The 14,583-nt window shown below is 41.5% G+C and overlaps 1 protein-coding gene and 1 pseudogene across 2 annotated transcripts in view; one reads left to right on the plus strand and one right to left on the minus strand.

The window, feature by feature from the left end:
* The window catches only part of ACER3 (alkaline ceramidase 3), a 69,196-nt gene that overhangs the window by 12,144 nt on the left and 42,469 nt on the right, over positions 1 to 14,583 (plus strand). The gene's annotated exons all lie outside the window — the stretch shown is intronic.
* Positions 71 to 9,894, minus strand: LOC148216035 (uncharacterized; annotated as a pseudogene).

Below are 14,583 nucleotides of genomic sequence, written 5' to 3' on the forward strand. Positions count from 1 at the left end.
CTATACAAATATGCAGCCTGTCACTAAAATCACTTTCATACTAAGTCATAAACCTATTAAGGATCCCCATTTATATAAATGCCTTTATGGTATAGCCACTGCCTTTGTCCTTCTGATATAGGAGGTACTTTACCTGAAAAAGCAGAAAAGGGCGACTGAAGTAATCAGTGGGTTACTATTGCACTCTTGTTTGATTCCTTCGGAAACTAGGTGGTATTTCTTCCTCCAATCTCATCAGTGGGCCAGCAGTTGGTTTCCTAAACGCATGTAGCATCCAGCAATCTACAGTATGAACAGTTAATGTGGAAATATGGTTACATCTGAGTTATATAGTGGAGGAGTCTTGGATGGTCAAAACCTTCATCATCCATGCTGGAATCTATTCAGTATAGAGGTCTAGGGTTCTCCACGATTAAGCCTGACCTTGTGACTTATTCACAAGGCTAAAATTCTGAATGTTGCCTGAAAGGAACAGCATGAAGTGTTGTTTTGTTTTGTTTTGTTTTGTTTTGTTTTAGTATCTTAGGATGTTGAATACCATTGACTGTACCATGAAGAACATTGAAAATTAATTTCTGAAAGTAAAGGTAGGATTGTTCTAGCTACTAGGGTTTTAAATGCAGTACAAATCTAGTTTATGTTCAGTGTCAGGGGGTTAGTAGTGTGTACATGTTTTTAATTCTTGGGAGGTGACAGCTGTATTTGCTTCAGAATTTTAAATGCCAAATCCAAGGACCCTTAGCTTTTGGGTATTGTCGAAGGCTTAGCTTTTGTTTTTCAGTTATATTAAATTTGGTACTATGACAGCATTTAGTTTGCATTATACTATCACTCTGGTTTGTGGTTGTTGCTACTTCTGTTCCCTGATATAAGAAGTTCCAGGCCAAAGAAGAGGCCATCCAATCTAATGTTCTATCTTTCACAGTTGCCTTCTAGCAGTTGGTGGTATTTGATTGGAACATGCAAGTTGGGTTTAACAGAAGAGAATATATGTAGCTCAGGGTTGAACTATGGAGTCCTTGGGTTTCTCTGAGCTTGGTTGTTTTCTTGCAAACGTTTTGTTACCCGGCTAGGTAACATCTTCAGTGCTAGAATGGAGTGGGGTTTGCTCTCTGTTTATATACAGTGGCATGCCCTGCCAGTGTTGGTGGGTGTGTTCCCCCCCCCATAGTTCCTTGATTAGGGTATTGTTTACTGCTTGATTGTATGTCTGGTGATAATCTTGGTGTTAATCTCTGCTTATCTGGGTGATGATTGCTGGTGAGGAGATGTTCTGGTCTTTTGTTTCCTTTTATAGTCTCTTTTGAATAGTGTTTAAATATTGTTTGTCTCTGTGTGCCTGTTGATGGCTGCCTTGTCTGAATACCAAGCTTCCAGGAATTCCCTCGCATTTTTGGATTTAGCTTGGTCTAAGATGCTGACAGTTTCCCAGTTGAAACTATGGCTAAGTCTGTCCATGTGTTGTGAGATTAAGGAGTTTTCATTGTGTCTTCTGACTGCTAGTTGGTGTTCATGGATGTGCTCTGCTAGTCTTCTGCCTGTCTGTCCTACATAGTGGTTGTTACAGTCCTTACAGTGTATGTTGTAGATGACTCCTGTTTTTATTTCTTGGGCTACTAGATCTTTTGGTTTACTTAAGATGTTTTGGAGGGCTTTAGTTGGTTTGTATGCTGCAGAGATACCATGTGGTTGTAATAGTCTGTTGGTTGTTTCTGAGACATTTCTGATGTATCGCAGTGTTATCCTTTTCATAGCTTGTGTTGGTTGTGTTGTAGTAGGTTGAGTGGTCAGGCACTTTTTGATAAAGTTGCATGGATATCCATTTTGTTGGAAGGTGTTGTACAGGTGTCCTGTTTCCTTAATCAAGGAACTACTGGCAGGGGAACATCCCCACCAACACTGGCAGGGCATGCCACTGTATATAAACAGAGAGCAAACCCCACTCCATTCTAGCAATGAAGATGTTACCTAGCCAGGTAACGAAACGTTTGCAAGAAAACAACCAAGCTCAGAGAACCCCAAGGACTCCAAAGTTGGGTTTAGTTTTGATTCATCCTTTTGACTTGGAAAATCAGATCAATCCAATTTGATGCCTCTCTTGGGAAGTCAGATTTCTTGCATGTGCACAATAGACCTGTTTATCATCCAGACTGAACTGGATTGTTCAGTGTGATTCATTGAATCAAACTGACGCATCAGATCATTGAAACTTTATTCAGTGCAGTAGAGTTTTGCACAGCTTTAGTAATCAGGGGATCTATATAGTCTACCTAGAAAGATCAGAATATTGCAATCAATGGTATTCCCTGTGACACTCTATGGAAGCGAAAGTTAGACTTTGAAGTAGCAAAATAGGAAAGAATTGATGCTTTTGAACTTTGGTGTTGGAGAAGACTTCTGAGAATACTGTGGACAGCCAAGAAAACCAATGAATCATCAAACAAATCAACCCAGAATTCTCATTGGAGGCACAAATGACCAGGCTCAAATTATCCTACCTCGGATATATTATGCAAAGATTTAGCTCTCTAGAGAAGGCTCTAATGCTAGGAAAGATAGAAGGAAAAAGAAGACAATGACCAGCAGCAAGGTGGATGGATTTAGTTACAATGGTGATGGGTGCGCCATTAGAAGGCCTGAAAGTTCAGGGTATGGATAGATTGTGATGGAGAAAATCTATCTACGTGGTTGCTAAAAGTCAACACTGACTTGATGGCACATAATCAGTCAATATAGATGCCATGTGACATGTAGTAATAGACCTCTCTTTTCTTCCCCCATGATTCTATCTTACACACCTATATCCAACTGGATGCTGTTCAGACAGATTTCAAAATACGATTGCTGAGAATTCTGGGGATTAACCTTCACACCTGGAAGCTGCCCCTATTCAGAAATTTTAGGTGGCAGCTCGTATAGTTTTCACTAGGGAGCCCAGATACTGATTAGCTAAGTGTAGCTAGAGGCAATGAATATTTTTGCAAGTGTGCTATGGGTCATGATTGAAGAATGAGAAGAATCAGAATGCACTATTTGATCTTTACTATAGATAGTACATACAAATATCTGTTCCTGGAGATGATTTTGCTTTTAGTTGGAATACTTTTAGCTTGATTTTAAGTTGGGATACTTATTTCAGAAGACACTTTTATGCAAAAAGTCATAGATTCAGCCTTACTCATCTCTATGGGGAATAAATAAGACAATCTAAAGGTGGCCTCAACTGGGTTCCTTTCCACTTCCCAATGTTGGTTGTTACTGGAACAGTTGCACATGCACAGAAGTCCCTTTTAGCATCTGTATAGAAGCCCTGGGGCCATTCTAATTCAGCCCAAGTCATTGCTAAAGTTCAAAAGCATCAATACTCTTTCTATCCTGCTTCTTCAAAGTTTACAAATGCAGTTTTAGGGTACATCTGTAGTAACATAGTTTCCTAATCACAGGAAGTCACGGCTCCACTGTATTTTCTGCACTGATCAGATCCATCCTTAAGGTCACATCAAGTGCTGAGTATCACATTTTGAGAAAGTTTCACAGAAGCAGCCACAGGTGCGAAGATCAGCAAAGATTATCAGGGAACTGGAAAGTTAAGCCTTGCAAGAGAAACTGAATTGTATGTTTAGCCTTGAGAGAAGATGACTGAGGAGAGAGAACATTTTTTAAGTATCTGAAGGAATGTCAAGAAGGTCAAGACCTCCTTTTTCTTGTCCCAGAATACAGAAGACAGAATAGTGGTCTTAAATTATAGCAGGGCAAATTCTAGGTTATGTAAAACTTTTTAATAGTAACCAGCAGTTCAACAATGGCTAGAGTTGCAGTGGGCTCCCTTAGCTGGATGTGTTCAAGCCAAGGCAAAACAGCCATTGCTGGAGGATGTTTTAATTTGAATTCCTGCACTGAGTTTTTTCAGGAGATACATTTCTCTGGGTAGTTGGGTTCTTGCACCATAACTGGACACATCCCTTTCATTTCCTTTCCACGACAGAAATTATTTGTAAAATGGGTTTATTTTAAGCTGGATTTTCTCCCTACAGTGCCTTTTTGCCTGTTTTTTACATTATTGGGCAGTCATATTACACTGTGATGGTACAATAGTGCTTAATTCCCCATCTTGTTAAGTCTGTCCGCAAATTGCTCTTTCCTGCCATTCCTTAGAACCAGAGACCAGGCTGGGTGCGGATGTGTTGAATGTTTATTTTTGAAAATGTGATAAGCAGCATATCCTGCCCTCCATGCCCCTCCCCTCCTTTCTCTGAAGCAACTCTAAGCTTTTCCCCACTTATATCTGACAGTGGCACAAACATTCTTTGGTAATGTTTTTTTTTTTCCTGTTGTATTCCCATGACACTACCTTCATCTGGTCCCTCTCCATATCCTGGACTGCCATAAGTTATTGTTACCTATTTTTATTTTGTATGTGTGTGCCTTCAAGTCAGCGTTGAGTCCTGGCAACTGCCAGGACTAGTCCCTGCAGTTTTCTTGGCAAGATTTTGGAAGTGGTTTGCCATTGTCTGCTTCCTAGGGCTGAGAGAGAATGACTGGCCCAAGGTCACCCAGCCTAAGATGGGTCTAGAACTCACAGTCTGCTGGTTTGTAGCCTAGTGCCTTAACCACTACACCAAACTGGCCCTCTCATCCCTACCTGTACTGCTATTAAAATAGAGATTTCCCCCTTACTAATACAGGTTTTGCTGCAGATCCAGTCTGATGTTCTTTACCCAATGTTCTCTTGGTGACTCAGTTCTCAGGTGACTTCTGGGGGTGATATCAAGTAGCCTAATGGCTACTTAAGGCTTTATCCACCTTGAGCCTACTCTTGGCTAGTGCCAGAATAAGGGTGGAAAGACTGTTTTAAGCCCAGCATAGCTAAGAACAAGACGCCTAGCTTATTAATGGGCTGAAGATGAGATGAAGGCAACCTCATGGGGACATGGCAGAAAAAGGTGTTGCTAGGGTATGTTTCAGTCATAGTTAAGTGCAAATAGGGAAGGGCCCTAAGACCAGGTAGGAAATCCACTATGCGAATTGCTGGCTGTGGGAAACAGAGTCAGGCTTCATTTCTCCATGGAGATGAGCAAACAACTGAGTATACACTGTAGATGCCACTTTGGGAAACCATTGCCAGCATATTTGAGTGGGCTGTTACATATGTCTGGAATTAAGTCCTTTCACCTCTCCCCATTCCTCTCTCTCATTGCTCTGGTTAAGAGTCTTGTCTTACCAATAAGGCAGCAAAAATCCATCCAAGCAGCAAAAGAAAACAAAATCTTCTGTTTAGTATGCATATTTGTGTGTGAAGAATGGTGACACCCTACTCTCTAGAGTTCTTATTGCATAAATATCATTTGGGAGTTAGTAGAATATTTTGTGTAAGAGGACACAAAAACTGAAGATAGGTAATTGTCCCTATCAGTCCTTCCTGCATTTATTTCTCTCTGACCTCTTTGGGCCTGCATGCGTGTTGTGTATAGAGATATCAGGTATATTTATCTATTGCTAGATTTATACCCCACCTTTCATGGCAGCATATATAACTCACACAGTGCACTAAGCTTAGGAAGAGTTTTAACTATGATTTGTGGAACAATCTAGAATGTCTCATTTGACCAAATCACAAATCAGTGCATTGTGTGCACTCAGCTGCAGTACTTCCTGGCTTGCATAGGAAACAGTAGAAATTTCCTCATGCCCAGTTCAGCTTAATCCAAGAAAATCTTATCTTTTGGGACAGGCTCTCCCAGACTGAAAAAAGTAAGTTAAACTTCTAGAACAACAAATTGGGTGGGTCTTTAACAATAGCCATTGTGGAGGTATAATAGAATTAACTATATGAAATGCTAACATTAACATTTTTATAAAAATATTCAGGTATAAGTCTGATGTAGCTTACAGGCAGCATTGAATTTGTATAGCTTAGTGCCTAGTGCTCTGACCCTAGGCCGCACAGAATACATGTACATATTGCAGGCTTTAATGGATTTTTGTTGGGGAGAACAGAAGTTGTCCAGATGTTTTGAGACTGCAGTTCCCAGAAAATAATAATAATAATAATAATAATAATAATAATAATAATAATAATAATAATAATCCTCCTCCTCCTCCTCCTCCTCCTCCTCCTCCTCCTCCTCCTCCTCCTCTACAGCCATGGGAGGCTATATTAAAAAGTGTACAGTACTTTTCTCCAAACAATAATACTGCTGCAGTATCTCTAACAGATGCCCAACCCTTTCACAGAACCATATTTCCATCTTGAATAATAATATATTCATGTTTATTGCCCCAGTAAATGCTAACCAAGGTTTTAAATTTTTCCACCTATCAGGATCTTGTTTTATTTACTTCCATAATTTATTATAATTGTTTTGAAATTTGTCTTTATTGCATACTGTCAGATAAAGTCCCAAATATTTATTTATTTTATTTATTTATTAAATTTCTCCCCGTCCATCTCTCCCCAATGGGGGACTCTGGAAGGTTCACAGAAAACATTAAAACCATAAATACATATAAATACATAAACCATAAAAAATTAAAAACATTACTAAAAAAGAGTCCAAGAAGATGATGAAGGATCTAGGGCTGAAGACAGCAAGTTTCTATGGGGCTAGCCATCCGCACGCTTGAAGTATTCCTTCCCCACCCCAGGCCAAGTGACAGAACCAGGTCTTCAAAGCCCTCTGGAAGGCCAGGAGTGAGGGGGCCAATCTCACCTCCGGGGGCAGAATATTCCAGAGAGCAGGGGCTACCACAGAGAAGGCCCACCTCCTGGATCCCGCTAATCGAAGTTCTCTTACTGCGGGGGTCCAAAGCTTGTCCTTCCTGTGTGTTCGAGTGGGACGAGTTGAAGTCATGGGGAAGATACGGTCCCTTAGGTAACCTGGTCCCATGCCATGTAGGGCTTTAAAGGTGATAACCAACACCTTGAATTGGACCCAGAAGCAGACTGGTACCCAATGCAGCTCGCGGAGCAACGGTATTACATGGGCCTTCCTTGGGGCTCCAAAAATAGCCTGCGCAGCTGCATTCTGGACCAGCTGTAGCTTCTGGATACTCTTACAGGGGTAGCCCCATGTAGAGCGCATTGCAGTAGTCTATCTGGGAGATAACAAGGGCATGAATGACTGTTTGAAGGGCATCCCAATCCAGGAAAGGGCATAACTGATGCACAACCCGAAGTTGTGCAAAAGCCCTCCTTGCCACAGCTGCCACCTGCTCTTCAAGCAGGAGCCGTAAGTCTAGGAGGACCCCCAGATTACGCACTGGGTCTGTCTGGGGCAGTGCTACCCCATCCAGCACCAAAGATGACAAAGTCCTGGATACCGAGGAGCCATTAACCCACAGCCACTCCGTCTTACCAGGGTTTAGCTGAACCCTGTTGTTCCCCATCCAGACCCTTACAGCCTCCAGGCACCGCGAAAGGGTGGTCACAGCATCACTCACCTCACCTAGGATGGAGATGTATAATTGCATATGATCAGCATACTGATGATACGCAATTATATATCTCCATCCTAGGTGAGGTGAGTGATGCTGTGACCGCCCTTTTGCGGTGCCTGGAGGCTGTAAGGGTCTGGATGAGGAACAACAACATACTGATGATACCTCATCCCATGATGGCGGATGATCTCACCCAACGGTTTCATGTAGATGTTGAAAAGGAGCGGAGAGAGGACTGAACCCTGTGGCACCCCACAGAGGAGGGGCCGAGGATGGGACCTCTTGCTCCCTATCACCACTGATTGGGATCGGCCCTGAAGAAAGGAGGTGAACCAGAACGACCGTGCTGCCCACCCCCAATTACGAGCCATCCCAATAGGATACCATGGTCGATGGCATCGAAAGCCGCTGAGAGATTAAGGAGAGATTAAGGAGAGATTAAATGGTCGCACTTCCTCCATCCCGCTCCTGCCAGAGATCATCCATAAGTGCAACCAATGCCGCTTCCATTCCATAACCAGGCCTGAAACCTGACTGGAAGGGATCCAGATAATCCGTTTCCTCCAGAACCCCTTGGAGCTGTGATGCCACCACTTTCTCAACCACCTTCCCCAAAAAGGGGAGGTGGGAGGCTGGACAGAAATTGTCTAGCACCATAGGATCCAGGGAGGGTTTCTTGAGGAGGGGGTGCACCAATGCCTCCTTAAAGGCAGCTGAAAACACTCCCTCCTGCAAGGATATATTAACCATCGCCTGGATCCAATCACATATCACCTCCCAAGCTGCTTTCACCAGCCAGGAGGGGCGTGGGTCAAGATGGCAAGTGGTGGCCTTCACAGTCCCCAGGATCCTGTCCATTTCCTCAGGATCAACAGGATCAAACTGTTCCCAGATAACTGGGTAAGAACGGTCCCTGGGTACCTCCCCAGACCCTGCCCCACGCTTGGAGTCTAACTTGGAACGAATCCAAGCAACTTTGTCCTGCAGATGCTCCAAAAATTCTTCCATGTGGCCCTGCAAATGAACCCCCACATCCCTGTTACCAAGGAGGGACCTAGTGATCCCAAACAGGGCCGCCGGGCAGCATTCTGTGGACACGATAAGAGCGGAGAAGTAATGGCACTTTGCCACTCTTATCGCCACAACATAGGCCTTGATAGCGGCTCTAACCTGTGTTTAGTCGGATTCGGTCTTTGTCCTCCTCCAGCAGCTCTCTAGCCATCTCTTGACCCTCTTCAGCACCCTCAACTCCTCTGTAAACCACGGGGAGTGTCGGGGCTGGTGTGGCAAGAGAGGTTGCATAGACGTGATCCTGTCCAAGGCCCCGGCCGCCTCCCTATTCTAGGCAGCAGCCAAGGCCTCTGCTGGACCATGCAGCAGATCCACGGGAATACCCCCCAGCTCCCTCTGAAACCCTGACAGGTCCATCAGGCACTGGGGGCGGACCAATCGCATGGGTCCTGCCTCCCTGCGGAGGGGGGTGGCGTAGGAGAAACTCAGGGTCACCAGGATGTGATCTGACCATGGCAACGGGGAAAGCTGTAAATCTCCCCTCAGATCACTTTGCCATTGCTCCGACGAGAAGACCAAATCTGGCATGTGACCACTGTCTCAGGTTGGGTCCCACACAATTTGAGACAGGCCCATGGCTGCCGTGGTAGCCCTGAACTCCCGAGCCACCTCTGAAGACCACCCCAGGGATGGCAAGTTGAAGTCCCCCAGAGCCATAAGCCTGGGGAACTCCACTACCAGCCCTGAGACAGCCTCCGGCAGCCCAGGCAGGGAGGCTGCCACGCAGCGGGGAGGCTGGTACAGTAGTAGAACTCCCAACTGTTCACGGGAACCCAACCTAAGAAGCAGTGTCTCACAGCCAGAAACTTGGGGAGCAATGCCCCTGAAGGCCACCAGAGAGTCCTGGATGACAACAGCCACCCCTCCTCCCCTGCCCTGGCATCTCGGCTGTTACCACACCGTGAATCCAGCTGGGCACATTTCCAAGAGGGGTACACCCCCCTAGGGCCCCAGCCAGGTCTCAGTAATGCATGCCAGGTCTGCCCCCTCCTTGGTGATCGAGTCACATATGAGGGGGTCCTTCTTGTTAACCGACCTGGCATTCAGCAGCAGCAGCTGAAGGCCAGGGCCCCTATAAACCTGCTGACCAGAGTCTAGGGATGAGCCAGGAGAGCTGGAACACACCACTGGTAACACACACCGGGGGCATCTTCCCTGAAGATGGCCTGCCCTCCAGCTCCCGCAATATCTACCCCTACCCATCACCACCTCGATAGTGTAGCCCACTGTATAGTCCCCATATTTCACTGGGTTTCTTTTATTCTCACAACCAGTCTCCTTTTTCACAAAGTTATATTCTTCAGAAGTGAAGTATTTTGTTATCTTTATTTTCTTTTCATTAATTTTGTATTCAGGAGAATTGGCCAAATCTTTGATGATTTTCATCTTACGGAGGCCTGTGATTTCATAATTGTTAATACAGCATCATCTGCATAGCATTTCATTTTATATCCCTCTCCCTGAATTTTGATCTCAGTTATTTGTTTGCCTTTTTGGGTCTTCTCTGTTCCTCTGTTCAGAGTACTGAAGAGAGAAATCAACATGTATAGGAAATGTTTAATGGTTTTTAAAGTTTTATTTTTAATTGTTCTGTCTCTGTTGTTGCTGCCCAGAGTGACATTCATGAGATGGGTAGCTGTGTAAATTTGATAAATAAATAAATAATAAAATAAATAAATGGAAAGAGGAGAACTTGCAAGAAACTGCAAGAACTATGTTAAAATATAAATATAAATAAATATAAAATAAAAATAAATAAAATATAATGATAAATGAGCTCAGACTTGCAACAGATACAAAATAACACAAAAACATCCTTCTTTAGGCATGTTAGAGACATTTTAACCCTCTCATTTAAAGTTAAAGCTGCCCTTTCAGTTACTTGGGTGTATTCATCAACTCCACAAGATCAGACCACCTTAATTCAGATCTATTATATCCTTCCCCTTTCTTTTAGTTTTCATGCACACAGCAGAACGTATCTGTTTTTCTCTCTCTCATTTAATTCATTAACTCATGTACTTCTCTAACATCGAAATCTTTCATAGTGCCATGGTCATCAAGAAATGGACCCATGAATATTGACTCCACTGCCCACTGTGGCTTTTGTCAGCTGAGGATTTTATATAGTCCTTTTTGTTGGATGAAAAAGCAGACTCTTGCCCGTTTTAGTTATACAAATGTCATGTGCAGCGTTCCGTGCTAACTGTAGTGACATAATGCTCGTTGGTTTTAATATACTTCACCAGAAGGCCACAGATACAATCCAAACCCAGTTTACCTCAGGCGTGTGAGCAAGTTATCATACAGTCACAGTTAAGCAGCCTGATACAAGATCAGTCTGTCCCTCCTGACCCAAAGAAACTGGCTTCTAGTCTGTTACATCGTGTAAGTGGGAGAAAGAGACACAACACTTTGATTTCACTATAAATAGGGCTTGTGTTTCATACACAACATTTTTGGTATTCTCTTACAATGGCTTCATTGACTTTCATACAGCCAACCTACTTATCTGAATGCCTGGTTATCTTTTATAATTCAACTTTCTGAAGGTGCTCATAGTGTACTATTCTAAGCAAGCTATGATTTCTAATCTAAAGGCTCTCATTCAAGCCAACATACTGTTGCCCATTCACAAGTACATCCAGGTGTACTGACCCAAGTGTGAAGTACATGCAGTTGTAAATGTATGTTGTTGGCTTATAACTTGGAAATATAAATACATATAAATAACATATAAATATGAAATAAATGTGCATGTATGAGATTAATTTGGAATTTCAGACATTTGGGAGTATTAATGTGACTAAAACTGTCACTTTTTGGCTTTTAAATGACCATAAGATAGACTGAACTAAGATTAAGTATAGCCAACTTTTTTAGGACACTGAGAAATGAAGCAGCCTGAAGGAATGCAGGAAGGAAGGGAGGCTTATTTTAAACATTTAGATTTGTTTAAATGGTACAAATGCTCGGTATATTATGTTGTTTTCCTTTGTATTTTGTTTTGCCTTACTATATTTTTAGTTCTTTTAATGTTTGAAAATGTGTGTCTATATTGCTGTTACATTTTACTCACAATTAAGGCTCAGTAGTGCAAAGAATTTTGTTAGAATGATATCTTGGGAATCACACATCCTGAGACCAATTTCTGGCATGCCTTAAGGGGTGCCATGACAATTAAACCTAACCAGTTTAGCATAGCTTCAAATGTTCCGTTTTTTTAAACTGTAGAAACAGTTTTCTTTTAAGAAAAGGTGTGGAAATTTCATGCATTGCATAGAATATCTTATGAGACGCCTGCAATGTGTGATGTGAAATAGGTGTACATGCAATAATTGCTTGGGGTAATCTCTTCCCATATTTTTTTCTCTTGCAGAGAAGTATATTTTACATTAGGAGTGTGTAATATTTTAAGGAGTCTAGTATGCCAAAATCTGTGTTAGTAAACGTTTGTAATTATAAAGTTAAAAATAGGTTGGAGTAAAGTTCTGTTAAGGTTAGGTTGGTTGTTGGTGTTCTGAATGCTGAACCTTTTGAATCCTACTCTTTCATGGTACTTAAACTTTCTTGTAGACAACTATGTTCAATTACAATTTTAGGGCCTTGAGCTTTCAGGTCCCTGTAAAAATTCTGTGGCTATATTCAAACCTGCTTACAGACACTCATGATTACAAAAATCCCAAACTGGGCCTATTCTTTCAACATTTTGAAAAATTACATAATTGAAGATAATGATTTTTAAACAGTTCTAACATATAATCCCTAAAATGTTTATGTCTAATATCCTAAATAATTTAGAAACCCTTTTAAATGAGTGCTATTTGTTGAAGCCTTTGCATAATAATGGCTTCAAGAATTATATTGTTTGTTTGCAGCACTGAGGTTCTTTTCCAGCTTATCATAATTGTGAATCAGGCCCTTGCTAGGTTTGTAAAGATTGCCTGAAGTTTGTAAGGCAACCTGAAAATAGATTACTAACTTTTCTGTTGCTGGGTGTAAATATTTCACATTATAATGAGGTATTGTTTCATAGTAGTTGCTGTTGAGGTTCTGTGAAGTATTAACTCAGGGAGTGTGTTTTTTTATTAAGTATATGGAATACTTACAGCCAAAACAGCCAAGGAACACATCTACCATAGATAGATTTGCATAGATGGGATTCGGTAGAAGGTTAAATCTTGAAAAGCTGCATTTAAAAAGTAATTAAAATCTGCCCCCAGACTATTCTAAATTACTAATTTCTCACTCAGGCAGGATATTGTGCAAGGAATATCTTAACTAGTGGATAACTCTAAGCAGTGAGCTTCCCACTATAATTAAACTCCATTTCAGCACAAAACTCAGCATCCCTGTTCATTTTATTTATGATCAGCTTTGTATTTAAACATAATGTGTTTTAATGCTACAACTGACAGGGACCTTTGAAATTAAAAATTATATTTGATCTGATTCCGAACATGAAAAAATGTTTATACCGTTGAGGTTTGCGTTGTTGTATATGTAAGTCTACAAAGAATGAATATGAAAAATCTTCTTTTCAGTATTTGAAGACTTTACTTAACTAACTTTCTTTAAGTGTGATTGTAGTTTTGGGGGATTCCATTGAATCCAGGCTGTTCCCATTTCTTTATTCCTTGCAGCACATGGATTTATAAACTGTTGTTTAACACTGTGTTTATTGATGTTTTTATTTTGTAAAAAGATTGAACACTATCATATTTTTATAGTAAATAAAAGAGTTGGAATAGAATATGTTTCTTCATTGAAATATTTCTGGACTATCCTTCTGTTATAAGACCTCCAAAGAAGTGTACAAAATAGACATAAAACAACTTAAAAATAACATGAATAAAGTGCAGGAATTACTTAAGATCAAGAAATGTTTCCAGAAAAGCAAAATTGCCTCTTTAATCTTAAAAAAAGAGGCGAGAGGCAAACAGTCCTAGCAAAATACAAATTAGTGCTTGCCAGAATCTGAAGAGGCTATTCTAACCTGCCTAGAAGGAGAATTCTAGAATTAATGTAAAGAAATAGTAGACAAGTTCATATAGGAGAAGCTAGCCTTTCTGCTTTCTCGAATATTATGGCTTTATAGATAAGACTCAAAAACTGGATTTAACCTTGGAATATGATTGAAATTCAGTATACTGGATATTGTATTTAAATTGATTTTATCTCCTCTGTAAACTGCCCAGAGTCGCTTTTTAACGAGATGGGCAGTGACAAATTTGATATATAAATAAATAACTACTGTATTTTAAAATAAGGCCAGTATTTTACAACCAGTCTGATTACAGTATTTTGCTCAAGCTATAGGTTGTGAATTCATTGTACAAGCAGTTCTACCCAGAGCACTCAGTGATAATTTATTTGTACATTAATGTGAAATTTGCTTCTAATTCTGCATGCCCCACATGCTCCCATAGGTAGGTCATGCTCCAGGTTCTTCTTTTAAGTCTTTCATCTTATGAAATCTAGGAAGCATGCCTGTTTTGTGGTTGGCCAGCTCTCGGAAATGATTCTACCCCCATCCTGGATATTTGACAGGCATTAATACTCTGTTCACCTTTAGAAAAACCATTAAGCCCTGGTTCTTCCCCCAGGCATTAGGGTCCAGTTGAGTGGGAGTCCCATTTTGGTGGTTGTTTTCTGTTGCCTGGTCACCATTTTATATTTTGTATTTATTTTATTGATTTTATTGATTTATTAAATTTAATTCTGCCCATCTCCCCCTAATGGGGGACTCTGGGCGGCTCACAAAATCCATTAAAACAATAAATATGTAAAACATAAAAACTATACAAAACAATTACCAAACAAGAAAAAGTCCAAGAGGCTGATAGTTACCAGAGCTGCAGACAACAGGCCTCTAAGGGGCTAACCATCACCACACTTGGTGACTTCCCTCTCCACCCCAGGCCAAGTGGCAGAGAGCCAAGTCTTCAGATCTCTCTGGAAGGCCAGGAGTGAAGAGGCCAATCTCACCTCCGGGGGCAAGATATTCCAAAGGGCGGGGGCTACAGCAGAGAAGGCCCGCCTTCTGGACCCCGCTAGTCGGAGCTCTTTTACCGA

The sequence above is a fragment of the Python bivittatus genome, unplaced genomic scaffold, assembly GCF_059951505.1.
Source record: "Python bivittatus isolate LINGU-HERP-01145 unplaced genomic scaffold, Pbiv_v1 ctg000340_np1212, whole genome shotgun sequence".
In the NCBI taxonomy this organism is placed as follows: domain Eukaryota; kingdom Metazoa; phylum Chordata; class Lepidosauria; order Squamata; family Pythonidae; genus Python; species Python bivittatus.